This window comes from Vipera ursinii, assembly GCF_947247035.1.
Source record: "Vipera ursinii genome assembly, chromosome: 2".
Taxonomy (NCBI): Eukaryota; Metazoa; Chordata; class Lepidosauria; order Squamata; family Viperidae; genus Vipera; species Vipera ursinii.
In genome coordinates this window covers 124284802-124303486 of record NC_139513.1, presented here as the reverse complement: position 1 = coordinate 124303486, position 18685 = coordinate 124284802, and the positions used below count along the sequence as shown (strand labels likewise).

The 18685-nt window shown below is 41.8% G+C and overlaps 1 protein-coding gene across 1 annotated transcript in view; it reads left to right on the top strand.

Annotated features, from left to right (window-relative positions):
• The window catches only part of ANAPC11 (anaphase promoting complex subunit 11), a 127223-nt gene that overhangs the window by 74062 nt on the left and 34476 nt on the right, over window positions 1–18685 (top strand). The gene's annotated exons all lie outside the window — the stretch shown is intronic.

Genomic DNA, 18685 nt, shown 5'->3' with positions numbered 1-18685 from the left:
TAGACTCAGTGTGATTATGAATGGTGTGTGTGTGTCTGTGTGTGAGTGCAGCTACTAATACAAAACAAGCAGTACAAACATTCTGGATAAATTTTCCTCCCACCAGACAGAAATCCAAGATGTTCAGGACTTGCTGTGTCTCTTCCCAAATGCCATCTCTCCATAAATATATTCAACTGGCTTATTACAATACAAATGGGGCAAGAAAGAAAACCTTACAATGAGTTTCCACCCTGCCCCACCTAGTCTTCCTAATTTTCTTCTGAGGCTTCATGTGGGGACCAATGGCTCCAGGATTCCTTCCTTCCTCTGCAGCTTTCACAGGCATCTGGGAAAATGGTAGGAATTGGGAAGATCTGTTCCACTTTGGTTGCATGGTGGCTTTTTAGCGTATGGCTGGATTCAAAACCCAATTCCATGGCTCAAATGGATGGAGGCAGCGTCAGGGTCAGTGTGCTCTGCTTCCAAAGGTTGGATGGGTGGGGTCATCTGTGTAGGGCTGAAAGACATGAGAGCAGGATCTCCTCCCCCCTTTCTGGGTGGACTCTCCCAGGAGAGGCAAACAAAGGCATGGAGAACAGAGGATAAGAAAAGGAGAAGCAGAATTGGGGAAAGGGTGGTAGCTTGCAGACAGAGTTTGAAAAGGCATTAATACTGCAGTGGTTAAAGAAACAGATAAGATGGGGACAACACAGATGAGGACAAAAGAGAGGCTGGATTCTGGTAAGAGAACAACAAAATGAAAGGTCTCATTTCTGAAATGAACATTTGTAACATATTAAAGAGGACTAAAGAGTTGCAACTTGAAAAATGCTGGGCATGTTTCAGGAAAAGGATAGATAGATAAAACCCATTTACAACACATACAGTAAATGCAAGAGTGAAACTTTTCCGGCAGATGAAGTTAAAACATTCCCTCCTGCTAACTTTGGGCTGTTCTTAAGAGTACAGAGAGAAAGAGAGAAGAAGAAAAACATTTTTCTTCAAAGTGAGGGTATTTTCCTTTTGGTGGCTTATTTTAAGCAGAATTTCTAGCAGAATTTTAAAATTCTTTTGTCTTTGGATTAGAGACAGTTAACAGTCACATTTACCTCACACACAAAGACTTTGACACACATATATACACAAAGACAAGAAAAAGAGAACAGAAAAGGGAAACAGAAGTCTTAGTTTTATACATCCTAGTCATTCCCACCATAAATCTCAGTTAACTCAAATTAGGGAAGGCACAAATCTTATACCTACCATGTGGTTGCAGAGAAAGAGAGAGAGAGAATCACTATTTCTTATTTTCCCTTTAAGTAACTTCATTTAGCCAAATTGGTTTCCAGCAAAAACCCTGAGCAAAGTCCATTTTTTTATAGTTTTCTCTGCCTATCTCTTTTTCATACCTGCCTGGAACGGGTAGGATTCCCATCCCAGGCCTCAAGCAAGCTTTTACCGAGGAGCCTATCTCGACCCTTGAACAAGGATACCCCATGATTCCCTTATTCCTGATGCAGAGGTTCACTCTGGTTCTATCGGGTCTGGTACACTGAAGCCTCCTAGTGAGACTTCCGCCTACCACCACAGATTCGGGTCAAAAAGGGACCCACGGAGGACTCTGGATCCCTCACAGAGTACTGGATGCTCCTTTAGGGATCCACCACCACGGTTTCAGACCAAAAAGGAGTCTGTCGAGGACTCTTCTGCTCCCCTGCAGAAGGTACGGGACGCTCTCTTACTGGCTTTACCTTCACTTTTCACCACCACTGTTTGAGGACTTCAAATGTCCGGGAGGAACTCTGCTTGCTTTCCAGAGGTAAGGGACGTTCCTAGCCCGGGGCTTAATTTCCTAACTTCGGGTTTGCTTACAACTTACTGGCGGAAGGGGTCCTGGTCTACCAATATAAAAAAAGTTTCCGAAAGGGGTCCGGTCGATCAATGCAAAAGGATTTTCCAGAAGGGGTCCTGGTCTACCAATGTAAAAAAATTTCCTAACTTCGGGTTTGCTTACAACTTACTGGCGGAAGGGGTCCTGGTCTACCAATATAAAAAAAGTTTCCGAAAGGGGTCCGGTCGATTAATGCAAAAGGATTTTCCAGAAGGGGTCCTGGTCTACCAATGTAAAAAAATTTCCAAAAGGAGACCGGTCTACCAGTACAAAAGATTTTACCACACTTTTACTACCCACTCGGCTCTCCCTTTCTCAGAAGGTCTCGTGCTCCTGGGGTGCGACTGGAGGGCATAAAGAGAGGGTGAGATACAGCTGATTTTCAGAGGAGGGTGCCCCACACATACATCCCCACACTCTTCCTTTCGTTCTTCGGACCCTTTGAATCTAGGAATTTAAATTTGGCGGCACTTCCGCTCTTTCCAGGTAGCTGTTTGAGCACAAGACTCAAAAACTCCCTTTACTACCCATTGCCGACCAGGCAGGGTCCGTGGAGACTTCCCTGTGGAACAAGGCGTCCACTGCTGGCTGGGTGATGGCTCTTCCAGACCCGGTCCGGTGGCTGGGTGAGCTGGAAGTCCCTTGGTTGGTTGCCAGGTAATGTTGGGAGGAATGCCCCCATTCAGGCTCTTCCAGCCGGGATTCTCACAAGCAGCGCAGAGGAGAACAAATAGAACATGAAGCCAGCTACTGGAAAGAGAGGTTTAATCACAGAGATTAAAGTTGAGCGACAATTCAGCACGAATCCCCGGTTAGCTAGACAGAATGGTCCTCAAGCGTGAGTTCTTATACCCTTTCATGATTTCCAAAATGGTCATTTCTGATTTGTCAGTTTAAAATTTGTCGTTTCTGATTTGTTGGTCAGTGTCTATCGTTGGGTTAATTCCTTTATCAATTCTGTCTAAAAAGTGTTAATTTTCGCTCCAGGAGGAATTCAGTCTGATTGTTTTGTTGTGTACCTTTTAGTGTATCTATTCTAATCCTGTCTATCCTAACTGCTGTTAGCCTGTTCTGCATTCCTGTGGTTTAGACTTGATGCTTTGTAGCCAGTGTGTGTTAAGTGTTTGTTTATTTAGCCTCGGCTGCCACCAACTCAGACTAGTTTGTATTGGGTTCTTCCTGTATTTGCCAAGGTATTTACTCTTTGGGGTGAGGAGGGGGGTGTCCTGCTCTCATCATGTTGGTTGTGCTATAGTGGTCAGGCACTTTTTGATAAAGTTGCATGGGTGTCTATTTTGTTGAAAGATGTTTCAAACATGATCTGTTTCCTTTTCTGATGTTAATGACCACGTGATTCACTTAACAACTGGAAAGATTTGCTTAACAATCGTGGCAAAAAAGGTCATAAAATCAGGCATGACTCAACAACTGTCTTACTTAGCAACAGAAATTCTGATCCCAATTGTGGTCATAAATCAAGGACTACCTGTAAAGTGGTTGAATAACAAAGTAACAGAGTTGGAAGGGACCTTGGAGGTCTTCTAGTCTAACCCCCTGCTAAAGCAGGAATTCCTATACCATTTTTGGTAAGTTGCTGTCCAGTCTCTTCTTAAAAGCCTTCAATGATGGAGCACCCACAACTTCTGAAGGCAAGTTGTTCCACTGGTTGATTGTTCTCACTGTCAGGACATTTCTCTTTACTCCTAAGTTGCTTCTCTCCTTAATTAGTTTCCACCCACTGTTTCTTGTCTTCTGGTGCTTTGGAAAATAGGTTAATCCCCTCTTCTTTGTGGCAGATCCTCAAATATTGGAACACTATCGTGTCACTCCTAGCCCTTCTTTTCACTAGACTTAGTCGTACCCAATTCTTGTAACTATTTCTCATATGTTTTAATTTCTAGGCCCCTAATCATCTTTGTTGCTCTTCTCTGCACTTTTTCCACAGTCTCAACATCTTTTTTTATCGTGGGGTGACGAAAACTGGATGCAGTATTCCAGGTGTGGTCTTACTAAAGCTCTGCAGAGTGGTACTTCGTGGTACTTTGTAGAGCTGTACTTTATTGTTCAGTCTGTCAGGCAAACACAGGTTGTGCTTTGTTTTTCTGAGGTGTAATGGTTCATTCCTTGTTTGTACATACTTCAAAGTATGCACACATACACTGTTCAGTTTAATGGTACTTACTCTCAATTAATTGTGCACAGCAGCTTGATGCAACTTTGTACTTTAAGTAAAAAAAGACCCATGAAGCATAACCAGCATTACTTCTTTGGTAAACCTCCTCTGCCATCTCTGGGTTAGAACGGATATTGATATTGCAGAGAAGCATAAAGAAATTGTAGGTACGGCAGCTGAATCAAATCTGAGGCATCTGCATGGAGCAGTTAGTTTAATATTTTCTATACTACCAACCCTATTTATTTTGAACTCTGGGATCTACACGCCATCTATCCTTTCAAAAACAAATAATAAAAAACTTTAAATGAAATACGATAAAAATTAGTTTCATCTGGTTTCAGAGGATAAAATCAGAAGAATCCAATGCAGGCCTTAAGCCAAAACAAGTTCACACTAGGAAGTGCTCTTTGACCTGCAAAACTTGTTCATCATTGTATCAGTACAGTACATGGTACAGGTGATCCTCGATTTATGACTACAATTGAGCCCAAAATTTCTGTTGCTAAGTGAGACATTTATTAAGTGAGTTTTGTCCCATTTTACAACCTTTCTTCCTACAGTTTTTGAGCGAATCACTGCAGTGGTTAAGTTATGAACACGGTTGTTAAGTGAATTTGGCTTCCCATTAACTTTGCTTGTCAAAAGATTACGAAAGGGGATCACATGACCCTAGGACACTGTGACCATCATTAATATGAACCAGTTGCCGAGTGTCTGAATTTTGATCATGTGATCATGGGGATGCTGCAATGGTCATAAGTGCAAAAAATTATCATGTCGCTTTTTTCAGTGTCGTCGTAACTTCAAGTGGTCACTAAATGAACTGTTATAAGTCAAGGACTACCTGTACAGTATTATCACCACCCCATTATCCCAAGTACAAATATTTCCTCTTTGGAATGTACAGGTATCAGGCTAGTCATAGTAATAGGGTTGCACAACAGAACTGCTCATTGGGATTCACGCTTGACTCCTTTTTACAACCATTGGATTTATTGTATCTTTCCTAATAGTTGCATTATTACTGTCCAATAGTTTTAAAGTTGCATATAGTACAAGTAAGAAGAGAAGAGAAAAATAGATTGGGCAAGCAATAATGAAAAGAAACAGTTGGCTCACAGAATAACACGTTTTACTAGCCAATTTGCAGGATTTTGTTGCCATCTAAAGTGAAAGAGAATTTTGTCTCTAGGGATTAGTATCATCCTTGCCGATCCCCATTACTGAAGATTCCAGTAGCTATAATTTTGGTCAGATGATCAGCACTAAAGATACTACAAAGTAGCATTTGAGATAATTTATAACTAAAGTTGTTTAATGCAACCTCAAATTACTCCACTGCTCTTTTTTGCTCCCATGGCAAAATTCAATATATTCTACAACCACTATCCTTATTTTCCCAGAGGGTTTTTTTGGGGGGGGACGGGGGGAGGGGGCTTACCTTTCCTAGTAAATGGTTTTTAATGGTTTGTATTCCAGGATTAAAACAAATGTTACCACAGTTTAGCGTTGCTGTATTTCATATGTCGGCTTCCTGGATTTCTTCAAGGTGTAGTCACTCCAAGGTGTACATAATTGCATCGATAGCCTTTCTGATGCAGCTAAAATTCAGACTCACAATGTGCTCTACTGGATCAGCCACTTCTTTTTCTCTGGCATGACTTGTCAAAATAGTAAATGCTGCTGGACATTCTGAAATGGCACTGTGGTACTTCCAAGAAATGCACAACTCATCAAAGCATTCATAAGGGGTGGGGAGGAAGAATCGTGGAGTTGGAAGGGACCTTTCTACGTGTTAAATACAATAACAGAGGGATTTGAAAATTAGTGTAATGTTTGGGCTCCAGGGATAGGCAGCCTAGGTTCTTTTATGTCTCATGGACTTCATCTCCCAGAATTCCTGAGTCAGATCATGGCATCCGGCCCTCTCAATTCCTGGCAAATAGATGGGGAAGAAATGGAGGTAGTGAAAGATTTTATTTTCCTGGGCTCCAAGATCACTGCAGATGGGGACTGTAGCCAAGAAATTAAAAGTTGCTTGCTCCTGGGGAGGAAAGCCATGGCAAACCTAGACAGGCACACTAAAAAGCAGAGACATCACCCTGCCAACAAAAGGGCGTAAAGTCAAGGCTATGGTCTTCCCAGTTTCAATGTATGGCTGTGAAAGTTGGACCATAAGAAAGGCTGAGCGCCAAAGAATTGAGGCCTTTGAACTATGGTGCTGGAGAAGACTCCTATGAGTCCCTTGGACTGCAAGGTGATCAAACCGGTCAGTCCTAGAGGAGATCAACCCTGACTGCTCTTTAAAAGGCCAGATCCTGAAGTTGAAACTCAAATACTTTGGCCACCTAATGAGAAGGAAGGACTCACTGGAGAAGAGCCTAATGCTGGGAAAGATTGAGGTGGCTGGATGGAGTCACTGAAGCAGTAGGCATGAGCCTAAATGGACCCCAGAAGATGGTAAAGGACAGGGAGGCCTAGAAGAACATTGTCTATGGGGTTGCGATGGGTTGGACACGACTTCGCAACTAACAACAACAAGGTTTCTGCAAGGCATGCCAAGAGTTGGATCTTTTGCACTTGCCCAAGGGTTTGATTCCCCAATGATGTCAGGACATTATCACAGGGGCATTTTTCCCCCCTGCTCTGCTTCTGATTTGTGAAGATTTCATCTATTTCTATATCCAATGAAAGGTTCAGCAACATTTAATATAGACCCATAATAGTGTCATTACAGTTTCTTTTTCACTTAATATTCAGCCAGATGCTTTCAGCAGAGTTTTTACCCGTGGGGTCATGAATTTCTATTGAAGTGCAGTCATTTTCAATATATAATGTGATTCCCCTCTTCCCTTTTTTTTTAATTCCATTTATATCCCGCCCTTCTCCGAAGACTCAGGGCGGCTTACAAGCTTAGCAGTAGCCTTCATTCTATGTATATGCCTGCTTATTAGGGCTTTCACACACACACCCCAAGCGGCATTATTACAAAGTCAGCTTAATTGCCCCCAACAATCTGGGTCCTCATTTTACCTACCTCGGAAGGATGGAAGGCTGAGTCAACCTTGAGCCTGGTGGGATGCGAACCTGCACTAATTGCAGGCAGCTGGTGTTACTTAAGGAGGCATTAGCCCACTGCTCCACCAAGGCTCTTTTGTTGAGTCTGTTTCTTTTAAAAATATTCCAATGATAAGTTCCATCCCACCAGGTTTCAGAAATAGCAATAAGATCAATTTGCCCTCCCCCTCCCCCATACTATGACTTCAAGAAGGTAATTGTTGCTAACATCCTGTAGAAAGCCAGCTTGGCTAACATTATTAACATTCCTAGAAAGTCTTTTGGTGTAATGATTAAGGCACCACGTTAGAAACCAGGAGGTTGTGAGTTCTAATCCCATTTTAGGTACGAAAGTTGACAGGGTGACTTTGGGTCAGTCACTCTCTCTCAGTCCTCAATGTCAGGCTTGAGTAACAAATTGGTTGGTCAGCTCTTGTCACAACCAACGGATCAACACTTGATTGATCCAAAACCAAAAGTGGATCCTGCATTTGTGAAAACTCACTAGGAAGAAAAACAGTTACATAGTGCATAATCTAGCACAGATCCACTCTTATTAAACTCTTTATCTTTTATAGTGAGATGTCAGGCCCAAAACCAAGAATGACGTGTGGTGATTTTTCCAAGCTGAGTTCTTGATTGTTTCATCCCTTTAGGCAAAATCTTGCCAGACTGAGCAGTCTACTATCTGCATGTAGAACAGAGGCCCCCAACCTTTTAGGCACCAGGGACCGGTTCTGTGGGGAGACGTTTTTCCATGGACCGGAGGGGGTGTGGTTTCGTGTGCTCCCTGCATCCCATGGATGGGGCTTCGTTTGTTTGCGCAGCCTGGTTTCTGGCATGCCATGGACCAGGGGTTGGGGACCTCTGATCTACAATATCTACAATATACTCTGTTAGGGAGGGGCTGTCTTCCTCCTCTTTTTCTCACACATAATATCTGGGCTAAGATGCCTCTTATCCCTCCAGAATGCACCCTCTCTCTTCTGGGGATCTATCTCCTCACTTCGTTCCATCACATGAGAACAGAAATTGTACTAATGCAGGAAAAAGTGTTAGAAAGTTCATAAGTTACAGTAGGAGTGCAATTTATACTAGGTAGACAGGTGGACTCCTGAGTGAAGCAACCTACTACTTGTTCAACAAGTCGAAGACTAAAAAGGTTATCTTGTATATATTTCTACCAAATAATAATAATAATAATAATAATAATAATAATAATAATAATAATAATAATAATAATAATAATAATAATAATAATAATAATAAGTTGGAAGGGACCTTGGAGGTCATCTAGTCCAACCCACTGCTAAGGCAGGAAACCCCATACCATTTCAGACAAATGGCTGGCCAGTCTCTTCTTAAAAACTTCCAGTGTTGGAGCATTTACCACTTCTGGAGGCAGGTTGTTCCACTGGTTAATTGTTATAACTGTCAGGAAGTTTCTCCTTAGTTCTAGGTTGCTTCTCTCCTTGACTAGTTTCCATCCGTTGCTTCTTGTCCTGCTTTCAGGTGCTTTGGAGAATAGCTTGACTCCCTCTTCTTTGTGGTAGCCCCTGAGATATTGGAACACTGCTATCATGTCATCCCTCGCCCTTCTCTTCATTAAACTACACATACCCAATTCCAGCAACCGTTCCCTATATGTTTTAGCCTCCAGCCCCCTAATCATCTTGGTTGCTCTTCTCTGTACCCTTTCTAGAGTCTCAACATCTTTTTTACATCGTGGTGACCAAAACTGGATGCAGTATTCCAGGTGTGGCCTTACCAAAGCATTGTAAAGTGGTATTAGTACTTCACTTGATCTTGATTCTATCCCTCTGTTAATGCAGCCTAGCACTGTGTTGGCTTTTTTGGCAGCTGCAGCACACTGCTGGCTCATATTGAAGTGATTGTCTACTAAGACTCCGAGATCCCTCTCACAGTTACTACTATTGAGCAAGGTACCACCTATACTATACCTATGCATTTGATTTTTTCCTGCCTAAATGTAGAACCTTACTTTTTTCACCATTGAATTTCATTTTGTTAGATAGTGCCCAGTGTTCGAGTCTGTCCAGATCCTTCTGTATCTTAAGCCTATCTTCTGGAGTATTGGCTATTCCTGCCAGCTTGGTGTCGTCTGCAAATTTGATGAGTTCCCCATCTATCCCCTCATCCAAATCATTAATGAAGATATTGAAGAGCACTGGGCCCAGAACAGAGCCCTGGGGCACCCCACTACACACTTCCTTCCATGTAGATGCGGTTCCATTGAGGACCACACGCTGAGTACGGCCTGTCAGCCAGCTACGAATCCATCTGGCGGTAATGCTATCTAACCGACATTTTTCTATCTTATCAAGTAGTAGGTTTTGATCTACTTAATCAAATGCCTTACTGAAGTCCAAGTAAATTATATCTACAGCGTTCCTCTGGTCCACTAATTTTGTCACTTGGTCAAAGAATGTAATAAGATTTGTCTGGCATGATCTGTTTTTGACAAACCCATGTTGACTTTTAGTGATGACTTTGTTTGCATCAAGGTGTTCGCTGATTTGTTGTTTGATTATCTTTTCCAGAATCTTCCCAGGTATTGAGGTCAGGGTCTGTAGTTTCCTGGATCTATTTTTTCCCTTTTTTGAAGATGGGAACTACATCAGCTCTCTTCCAGTCCTCTGGTAGTTCCCCAGTGCTCCAGGATCTTTGAAAACTATAGTGTTTCCTTAGAGATCGTGCTTATAGTTTGGAAATGCGAGAAACTGTCCACACAGATGACTCTATGTCCAACCAGAGACATAAAACTACTTATTAGTCTGCAGAACTTTATTTGCACTATTGGTGTTTGCTCTAATAGGGGTGGAGCATTAAGGTTAGGCAGACCTTAATGCCTGAGGGCATTTTGTATACACAATTTCTCCACAGATTAGCAACAAGAAGGAGCAGCTGGCACACTGTGACTTTTCTTAACCCTTTTAGACTATGGCTGTGAGCCAAGGAATGAAGGCAATTTCAATTAGACCTTGTTTGTGTTTTACCTAATGTAATACTCCGGACGATTCTCCAAATCTCCTGAGTAAATTTAAAAGATGGGAATCTGAAAAAAAAAGCTTCCCACTTCTACAACACTAAACTCTTACCCTTTAGCACCAGAATTAAACATTCAGAGAGAAATGGACAAATGCTATCAATGTATCCAAGTTGTAGCATTATGAAATTGGAAAGGATTATGCTTTTGACCGGACTATTGGTAATTTGATGTATCTTATATCTTTTTTAGAGTCATTTTCATGTGGTGGTAGAAACTGCGAAACCATGAGTTCTAGTCCTGCCTTAGACACAAAGCCCACCAGGTGACCATTGGCAAGTTGTTCTTTCTTAACCCTAGGAAGCAGGCAATGACGAATCACTTTTGAAAATCTTACTAAGAAAACTGCAGGAACCTGTCCAGGCAGTTGCCAGGAGTTAGCACTGACTCAAAGGCACGTGCAAACACACATGCACACACACCCACACCTTAATTTTATGTTTCACTCAAAAAAGTCATAATTTGTCACAGTCTTTGAGTTCACGTCTGCAAAAGAAGTTGCTCTAATTCAATGCACTTTTTTTTTACTTTCTGAACATGATCTATCCTCAACCCCAGTCAATCCCATCAAACTTCTGCATAGGCTACCGTGCATAGTTCTCGAGAAACTATCTGTGAGAAATGAGGGGATGGCTGGGGGGGTGGGGTAATAGGAGGAATATTCAACATAAACAATCAAGAGATGGGAGGTACGTCCATTGGTGGCTTGTTTCATAAAATGCAAATCGGTCTAGGTGACAAGAAAGCTGGAAAGAAAATGATTCAAACCTGATAGTCTTAAATTTGCTAATAAATGGGGGTTGGAAATTCCTCATTTCCAAGATGCTGTATCTGCCTTTTAACATCGAAAAAAAAAATAAAAAGCTAAGATACAACAGTAATTACAGGTGTATAAAAGTTATTACATAAGTCAGTTTTAAAACTATTTCATCCTATCAGAGAGATTCATGGAGCTTCGAAGACCACTTGGAAGCTATAACTGATCCAGAATATAGTGTTGGAAGAAAAGTCTTCATCATGGTTCCATCCAAGCCAGGGATAAACAACATAGCGACTGCTTTAGGAAGAAGGTTACAGTTTATTGCAGGGGAAAGCCAGACAGAAAGATGGATCCAGCAGAAAAAGGACTGAGCACATGTGGGGAGTGGGTTTTTATACCCCCTGGACTCTATTGTTTGGACTTATTTCCTGTTTCAGGCTTTGTATTTCCTGTGTCACATATTCTGACCTGAGTCTGGTGTGCCTTTCTGGTATTCTTGATGGCTGTGCGTCAATCCTATTATGTCCAAAGTTATATCCTACTTTCCTGGGGCTGGAGTATTTAGGTGTTAGGGCTTTGTCTTCCTAAGCTCCTGGCTCCAACCTTTTTGATGGCTCACATTTGCATGTCTATACAACTGGTTTTCTGCTCCTGGGAAGGAGACCTGAGGCTATTAAGAAAACTGGGCCTGCTTTCCTGGTTCTAAAATATCTTTTTAGGAAATGTATTTTCCTGCCCTTTTAATATTTCCTTTTCTGGGGAGCTGACTTCCCTCAGTAGCAACATGTGCACTTCAGGGCATCCAGGAGTTTGCCCATTTTACACCACTGTTGTGTAACTAGCTCCCATTCTCTTTCTGGTATAATTTAAGATGTGGGTTTTCACTTTTAAAGCTATTAATAGCCTAGGCCCAGGTTATCTGCGGGGCCACCTCTCCCTGTCCCTCCGAACTGTATAGGATACGTGTACTCCAGATCCCTTCCCTTAAATGTTGTCATCTGGTAGGATTGTTTGAAACTCTCCTGGCCCTTTGGAACAACTTTCCACCTGAGACCTTGAGGGCTCCTACTTGGTTTTCTGGAAGGTTGAGTCTTCCTCCAAGCACTGGGCTAGGATGGAGATGAATCAGTGAATACAGAGTTGATGGGATATTATGGAGCTATGTTGGGAAGAGTGATGTTCCTGTGTAAGGGTGTACAATAGTTTTATGGGTTTTGCCGTGATTCATCTAAGATTAAATAGGTGGCTGTATGAGACGGGGGAAAAAAAAGAGAAAAGGAAAGAGAAAGACAAATCTCTGATATATATTCTCTCTGGGGCTGCAGCTTCTCGAAATTGCCTGTTGTTAGAGACTGTAACTACATGACAAACTCTGCTTGAGGTGTGGAACTATTGTTTTAAAAAACTTCCCCTTACCTAAAAGATGGAATTCACACGGTATACCAAAGAGAGCCTGGGATGAGAAAGTCCCACACAGAGAGCAACAAGTCACCGTATTCAGGCAGCTGATACTGAGCTTGCTTTCACTTCATTGCTGCTTGATTTTCCAATAGGCTTAGAGGTGAAAGTCCATTCCAGAGAGGGCATACAGAGCAGGAAGACAGGAATGTAGCAGATAGTGCAAGACCCTGTGGTATACAGGTATACAGGGCATGCCTGAACACTGAGCCTTAAAAAGGTAAAGGTAAAGGTTCCCCCGCACATGCGTACTAGTCGTTTCCGACTCTAGGGGCCAGTGCTCATCTCCGTTTCAAAGCCAAAGAGCCAGCGCTTGTCCGAGGACGTCTCCATGGTCATGTGGCCGGCATGACTAGACGCCAAAGGCGCACGGAATGCTGTTACCTTCCCACCGTAGTGGTCCCTATTTTTCTACTTGCATTTTTATGTGCTTTCGAACTGCTAGGTTGGCAGAAGCTGGGATGAGTAACAGGCACTCACTCTGTTACGTGGCACTCAGGATTCAACCTGCCAAACTGCTGACCTTCTGATCGACAAGCTCAGTGTCCTGAGCCACCGCGTCCCTCAACACTGAGCTTTAGCACTCAGGATACCCAAAGGGCAGCCACTCACATTTGATCCTGACTGATGAGGGGCAGGTGACATGGATTTTGTAATTTGTTTTAACTAACATACCGGTAAATATTTTGTATTTTAATTTGAGTTATTGTCTCTCTTTTAAAATGATATTTAGGCTCATTACAAACTGGAATGTAGAAATAGCTTTTAACATCCCTAAATAGACAAGATAAACTGGCTGGAGACTATCTCCAGATAAGAAAAAGTTAGTTTGTACAAATTGGGGTCTGGTTTATCTCTTTTGTGCACTCTAAACAACCCTTTTCCTTACAATTTACACCCCTTTTGACGTCAGACCTCATTTTAATGAATGTGGGATAATATGGGATGCAAACATGTAACATGTTTGACTACATGTAACTGATTTCCTATGCAAGGGAGAGGTTATTTAATTTTCCTCTTGTATTTTCTTTGTTGTGTTAACTATAAAAAGGAATGTCAGATGTGTCTCGGGGGTCTTTTTTTTTTCATTGGGAGATCCCATTTTATCACGGTATCCTAATAAACTGCTTTTAAATGATCTTCCGGCTTGGTTGCTTATTGGAAAGGTAAACCGAGGCAGAAACTAGGGCCAGATTTGGCTATCACTGAGGAATTAGATGGCTTCACGAGTAAGTTGGCAATGTGGGCATTCTCTCTAGCCCTCTTGTGCCTGTTCTAATCACACACAGATCCTCCTTAACTCAATTTATCATCAGTTTTCTGGCTTCACACAATCCCCTGAATTATAAATTGATTACAGTTGCTTGGCTCACAGAGTACTAAACGAAAATCTAATTTTTCAGTTCAGAGTATTACACAAACACAGACTGTATGACATAGCTTTTAATGTGACCTTCCAAATGCTAGCTACGCCTGGGTCTCTTGCCTGTCATCTGGCTCAGGTTCTGGCAGCCTTTCTCTGGTAGCCCACCTGTTACGGCAGTAATAGGTGAATTGCCCACAGGATGTGTTTCACATGCAGGAGGGTAGATAGCAACTCCATGAAGACTCAGCGTGACTGCTCTCGAATGCAGATCAAAGCGTTCCTCCTCACAACTATTAACCTCAGGCTGGTAAAAGGATTCTTGCAAGTGAAACAGACAATGCTGTGTTCAGCTCGTCCTTGCCCCATAATGAAGTCATGTTTTTTTTTCCCTGTTCTAGTTTGAAAGTGGTCTTTTCCCATCCAGTCTGCCTGAAGCACAACAGAACTGGCTCCATGTCTCTTGGCTGCAGGTATGCCTACTGATTTTCAGGCTGTTTCAGCTCTCCCAGTGCCATCTCTTCACTCTCGCCAACTTATAAGAGCTTATAAGAGCCTTGGTGGAGCAGTGGGCTAATGCCTCCTTAAGTAACACCAGCTGCCTGCAATGAGTGCAGGTTCGCGTCCCACCAGGCTCAAGGTTGACTCAGCCTTCCATCCTTCCGAGGTAGGTAAAATGAGGACCCAGATTGTTGGGGGCAATTAAGCTGACTTTGTAATAATGCCGCTTGGGGGGTGTATGAAAGCCCTAATAAGCAGGCATATACATAGAATGAAGGCTACTGCTAAGCTTGTAAGCCGCCCTGAGTCTTCGGAGAAGGGCGGGATATAAATGGAATTAAAATAAAAAATAAATAAAATAAATATACATAGAATGAAGGCTACTGCTAAGCTTGTAAGCCGCCCTGAGTCTTCGGAGAAGGGCGGGATATAAATGGAATTAAAATAAAATAAATAAAATAAAACTCACAGGTGACAGAAGAAGTGGGGAGAGAAAGAGAAGATCCAGGATGTCCAGGTTCCACGTCCTTCCATAGAAAATAGAGAGAGCAGTCTTCTGTCACTTTTCTCCTTGAGTGGGATCACAGAGATAATAGCACAGGATCCTTCCCCAGCTTCTCTCCATCCCTTCTCTCCTGTCATCCATCCCCCAATGGCAGAAAAAGAAGGGGGAAAACAGGAGGAGCGGCTTTCTTGGTGCTGGTTTTGCTAGGCCCACCAAGTGGCCGAAGAGCTGCTGTTCTCCACCTCCTTCCCCACCGTTTGCCTTTCCTGTAAAGATTGGATCACCTTTGGATAATGGATTTTTCCTGCACAATGTATAAAATGTTGCTGCAATTTAATGGCTTCAATGTCACTGAAAGCGGCATGTTTGTAAATGAACAAAGAGAGGCAACTATGTGATATATGAGAAAAATTATAGAAGAGAAGATTTGTTTTCCTGCAGACATTTCAACATCAAACTAGTAACACCAGGGCTAAAAGGGAGTTGGATTTTCTCTTATGTTATATACCAGGGTAAGTCTGTTAGTCTGTCCTTGCATTGTGGAATGAAGGCGTTTTCATCATGTCTTCTGACTGCTAGTTCGTGTTCATGGACTAGCAGAGCACATCAGACTTAACCCTAGTTTCAACTGGGGATCTATGAGCATCCTAGACCAAGCCAAGTCCAAAAGTATAGAGAATTCTGGAATCCTGACACTCAGACAAATCAGCTATCAACAGGCATATACAGATAAACAACATCTGCCTACCATTCACAAAGCGTAAAAGGAAAGAAAAAGACCTAAACACCACTTCACTAGTTATCAACACCCAAATGAGCAAGATTAATGCCAAGATAAACACTAGATCAGGGGTGGGGAAACTTGGCTCTTTTATGACTTGTGGACTTCAACTCCCGGAATTCCTGAGCCAGCCATGCTGGCTCAGGAATTCTGGGAGTTGAAGTCCACAAGTCATAAAAGAGCCAAGTTTCCCCACCCCTGCACTAGACCAACAATCAAGGATCAAACATTATCCCAATCAAGAAACTAGCAACTCAGACAGACAAGCTAACAATAAACAAGAGCCCCATCAAGGAACCACCAAGAACCCTCATATCCACACTGTTAGGGGAAACCACTGGTATATAAAAAGAGCAATCCACGCTCTCTTCTAGCACTGATGATGTTACCTAGTTTGGTAGTGAAAAGTTTTGCAAGCAAATAACCGAGCTCAAAGGACCCCACATGTGGGGAAACATTTGTTGTCAGCGAAAGAAAAAGAATAAACAAATAAATAAAAATGAAGGCATAACAAAACTCCACATATTATTCCTCCAGCCTGCCTTTTTAAAAATATTTGCTAAGAGCAAACGTAATGGTTCCTATGCTGACCTATTCTTTGGCAAAAGGCAATGTGTTCTGGCATCACTTCCAACATAGCTCTTCAGCGGCCTCTGCTGGTCATCTTGAATACAAGAGACTCAAACTTGTCCCAGAGAAGCCTTTATAGAAAGTTAAAAAAAGATACTCACAAGTCGTTTCTTTTTGCAGATATTAAAATATAACAGTGAACGGTTTCGACGTGTGACTGCTGCCTACAGTCCCTCCTTACAAACAGCTGCGTTTGAGTGCAATTTAAAATTCCTCCAAGGATTCCCCAATGAAAAATCCTTTCCGTAGCTGCCAGCAAGCAGGCTGGGTCTCCAGATCCCCTTTAGCCTTTCAGTGGAGATATCTTGGCCCTTCGATCCTCTGTCTGACCCAGCTCTACACAACTATAGTATAAGGAAGGGGTTTTGGCTCTTCCTGACCAAAGCCCAGAGATATGGAACTTAACCAATTTTATGCCACTCCTCAAATACAAGGAATGGCTACGTAGCAGGGTATAGCTTCTCTACAGGTTTTTAATGTGAAATTCCGATATGAAATCGATGAAGCCCAATCTACAGATGAGCAAGTTTATTGAGAAATGAAGAACAATGGAAAGCAAAATAATAAACACAGAGAATTCTAAATTAAATCAGTACAGCTAGACTAACTAATTTAGATATTTACCTCCTTTGAATAAATGGAATTCAGCGCATATCCAAAAACTCCAATGCAGAGAGACTAATTAGCAAAAGATCATCTGGTCCTCATGCATGGATTTTTTTTTTCATTGGCAGTCTGTGCAACTGCTGCCATTTCCTTTTTGGAGTGTGACACTTACTTATTTTTTATAGAATATGGAGGACAATGTTTTGGCCAAGTGTGGTTAGTCCAGGTGATTTCTCTTCTGTGAAATCAGGATTAGTGAAAAAATATATACATTGAAGAACAATGGATTTTGCAGCTCTGATATCTATGCCTAAGGCATATTATTTGAAAAGTTTGTTTAAATAATTCTCTTTTAACATCTATGTTATGCCTTTTAAGGGCACAATTCCATAATTTGTGTTCCATTATTTTTTTAATCAAACAGCCTTAATGTTCACAAGGGTATCAACTAAAAAAATCTGAAATCTCTCCCACGACACTTTTTTTTGCACTTTTCTTTCCCCTTTAAAAATGTCTCTTTCTTCTATTGTTCTACCCTTCACCCTTTTCTACAAATCCTTTCTTCCAAATTTTCTTGCTTCAGCTTAACACGGGCTGAAAAGGCTGGGAGATCAAATAACCACTAGTTTTGAGTTCTAAATCTTATAAAGCTCTAGCAGTTGGGCAACTTCCTACTTACTCTTGCCACCTGGATGCTTCACCGACAGCTTCTTAAAACCCTGTTTGCCAGTAAAATAACGCATATGGATTTTCCCTATGCTACTTTATGTTGGAACAGGAATAGACTTTGCACTGAGGGCTTGCAAACTGAAGACTGCTCTGCATAACTGCCTCCAAAAAATAAATCATTAACAAGGCTTTATTACAAAACCTTATGGACCAATTCAGCATCTAGCCAAGGACTCTGTCTCAAAAATGATGACCCATGAAAAGAATTATGCTCTCCCAGGCTATTTCTTTAATATGCCAGTACTCATAGATGACAACACCATCACTGGGCATTAACGCTAAAGGTGATAATCAGATGCTATTTTACACATCCGAAGAGGCAGCACTGGCAAATAGCTGCTCAAGCCAAATGCCCTTTAATGTCACAGGCCAAGAATCCAGATAAGCAAATTGTGCAAAATGAGAAGAGGGCTATTATTTAGCAGTCATTTAGGAACTGCAAAGTCGGCGCTCTCTGAGCTTGGTTGTTTGCTTCTCCACAGCTACAGTCATTTAGGAAATTCAGAGGCAATGTGGTGTGTTGGCACACAATAAGATTGCTGCGCCTCCCACCCTGTCATCAAGAACTTAACATGTTGCTTCCAGGCAGTAACTGTAAGGATGATTTCTTCTGAATGGAAAAATTCTACATCCCAGGAATGCTTTGGAAGCTTGCTACATCAGACGGGCCCATCCGTAAGTGTCTCCATAGGTACTGTACTAAATCACAGCTTCCATCAATCCCAGCCACCCAGTGGCATATTGCTCATTATAGAGTTTGGAGTCCCAAAAATCTGGAGGCATCTTTCCCACTCCAAGTAGCTAAAAAGCCTTTCTTCCTCCATGAAACCCAGTTCCCTTTGCCAACAATATCAGATTGGAAAACCAAACCTGGGGAACATGCAGCAATGGCAAATTCACAGTACACATACAGAATTGAAGTTTGATTAAATATAAGCAAGAATGGGTTCCCTATATATTTTATTTACACAAGGCATGCTCAAATACTTGAGATTAGTTTTTATCTTAATGTAAAGCTAGCAACCAGAATCAATTTTAATGTTTATAAACCAATATAACCACCATCTTGGTACAATGAGAGGGAAACTAGAACGTAATATATTTTTTTACTGATTGCTTTTAGTATTAATTTGTATTATTTATTTTGTAAATAAGATATGTATTTTACATAACAAATAA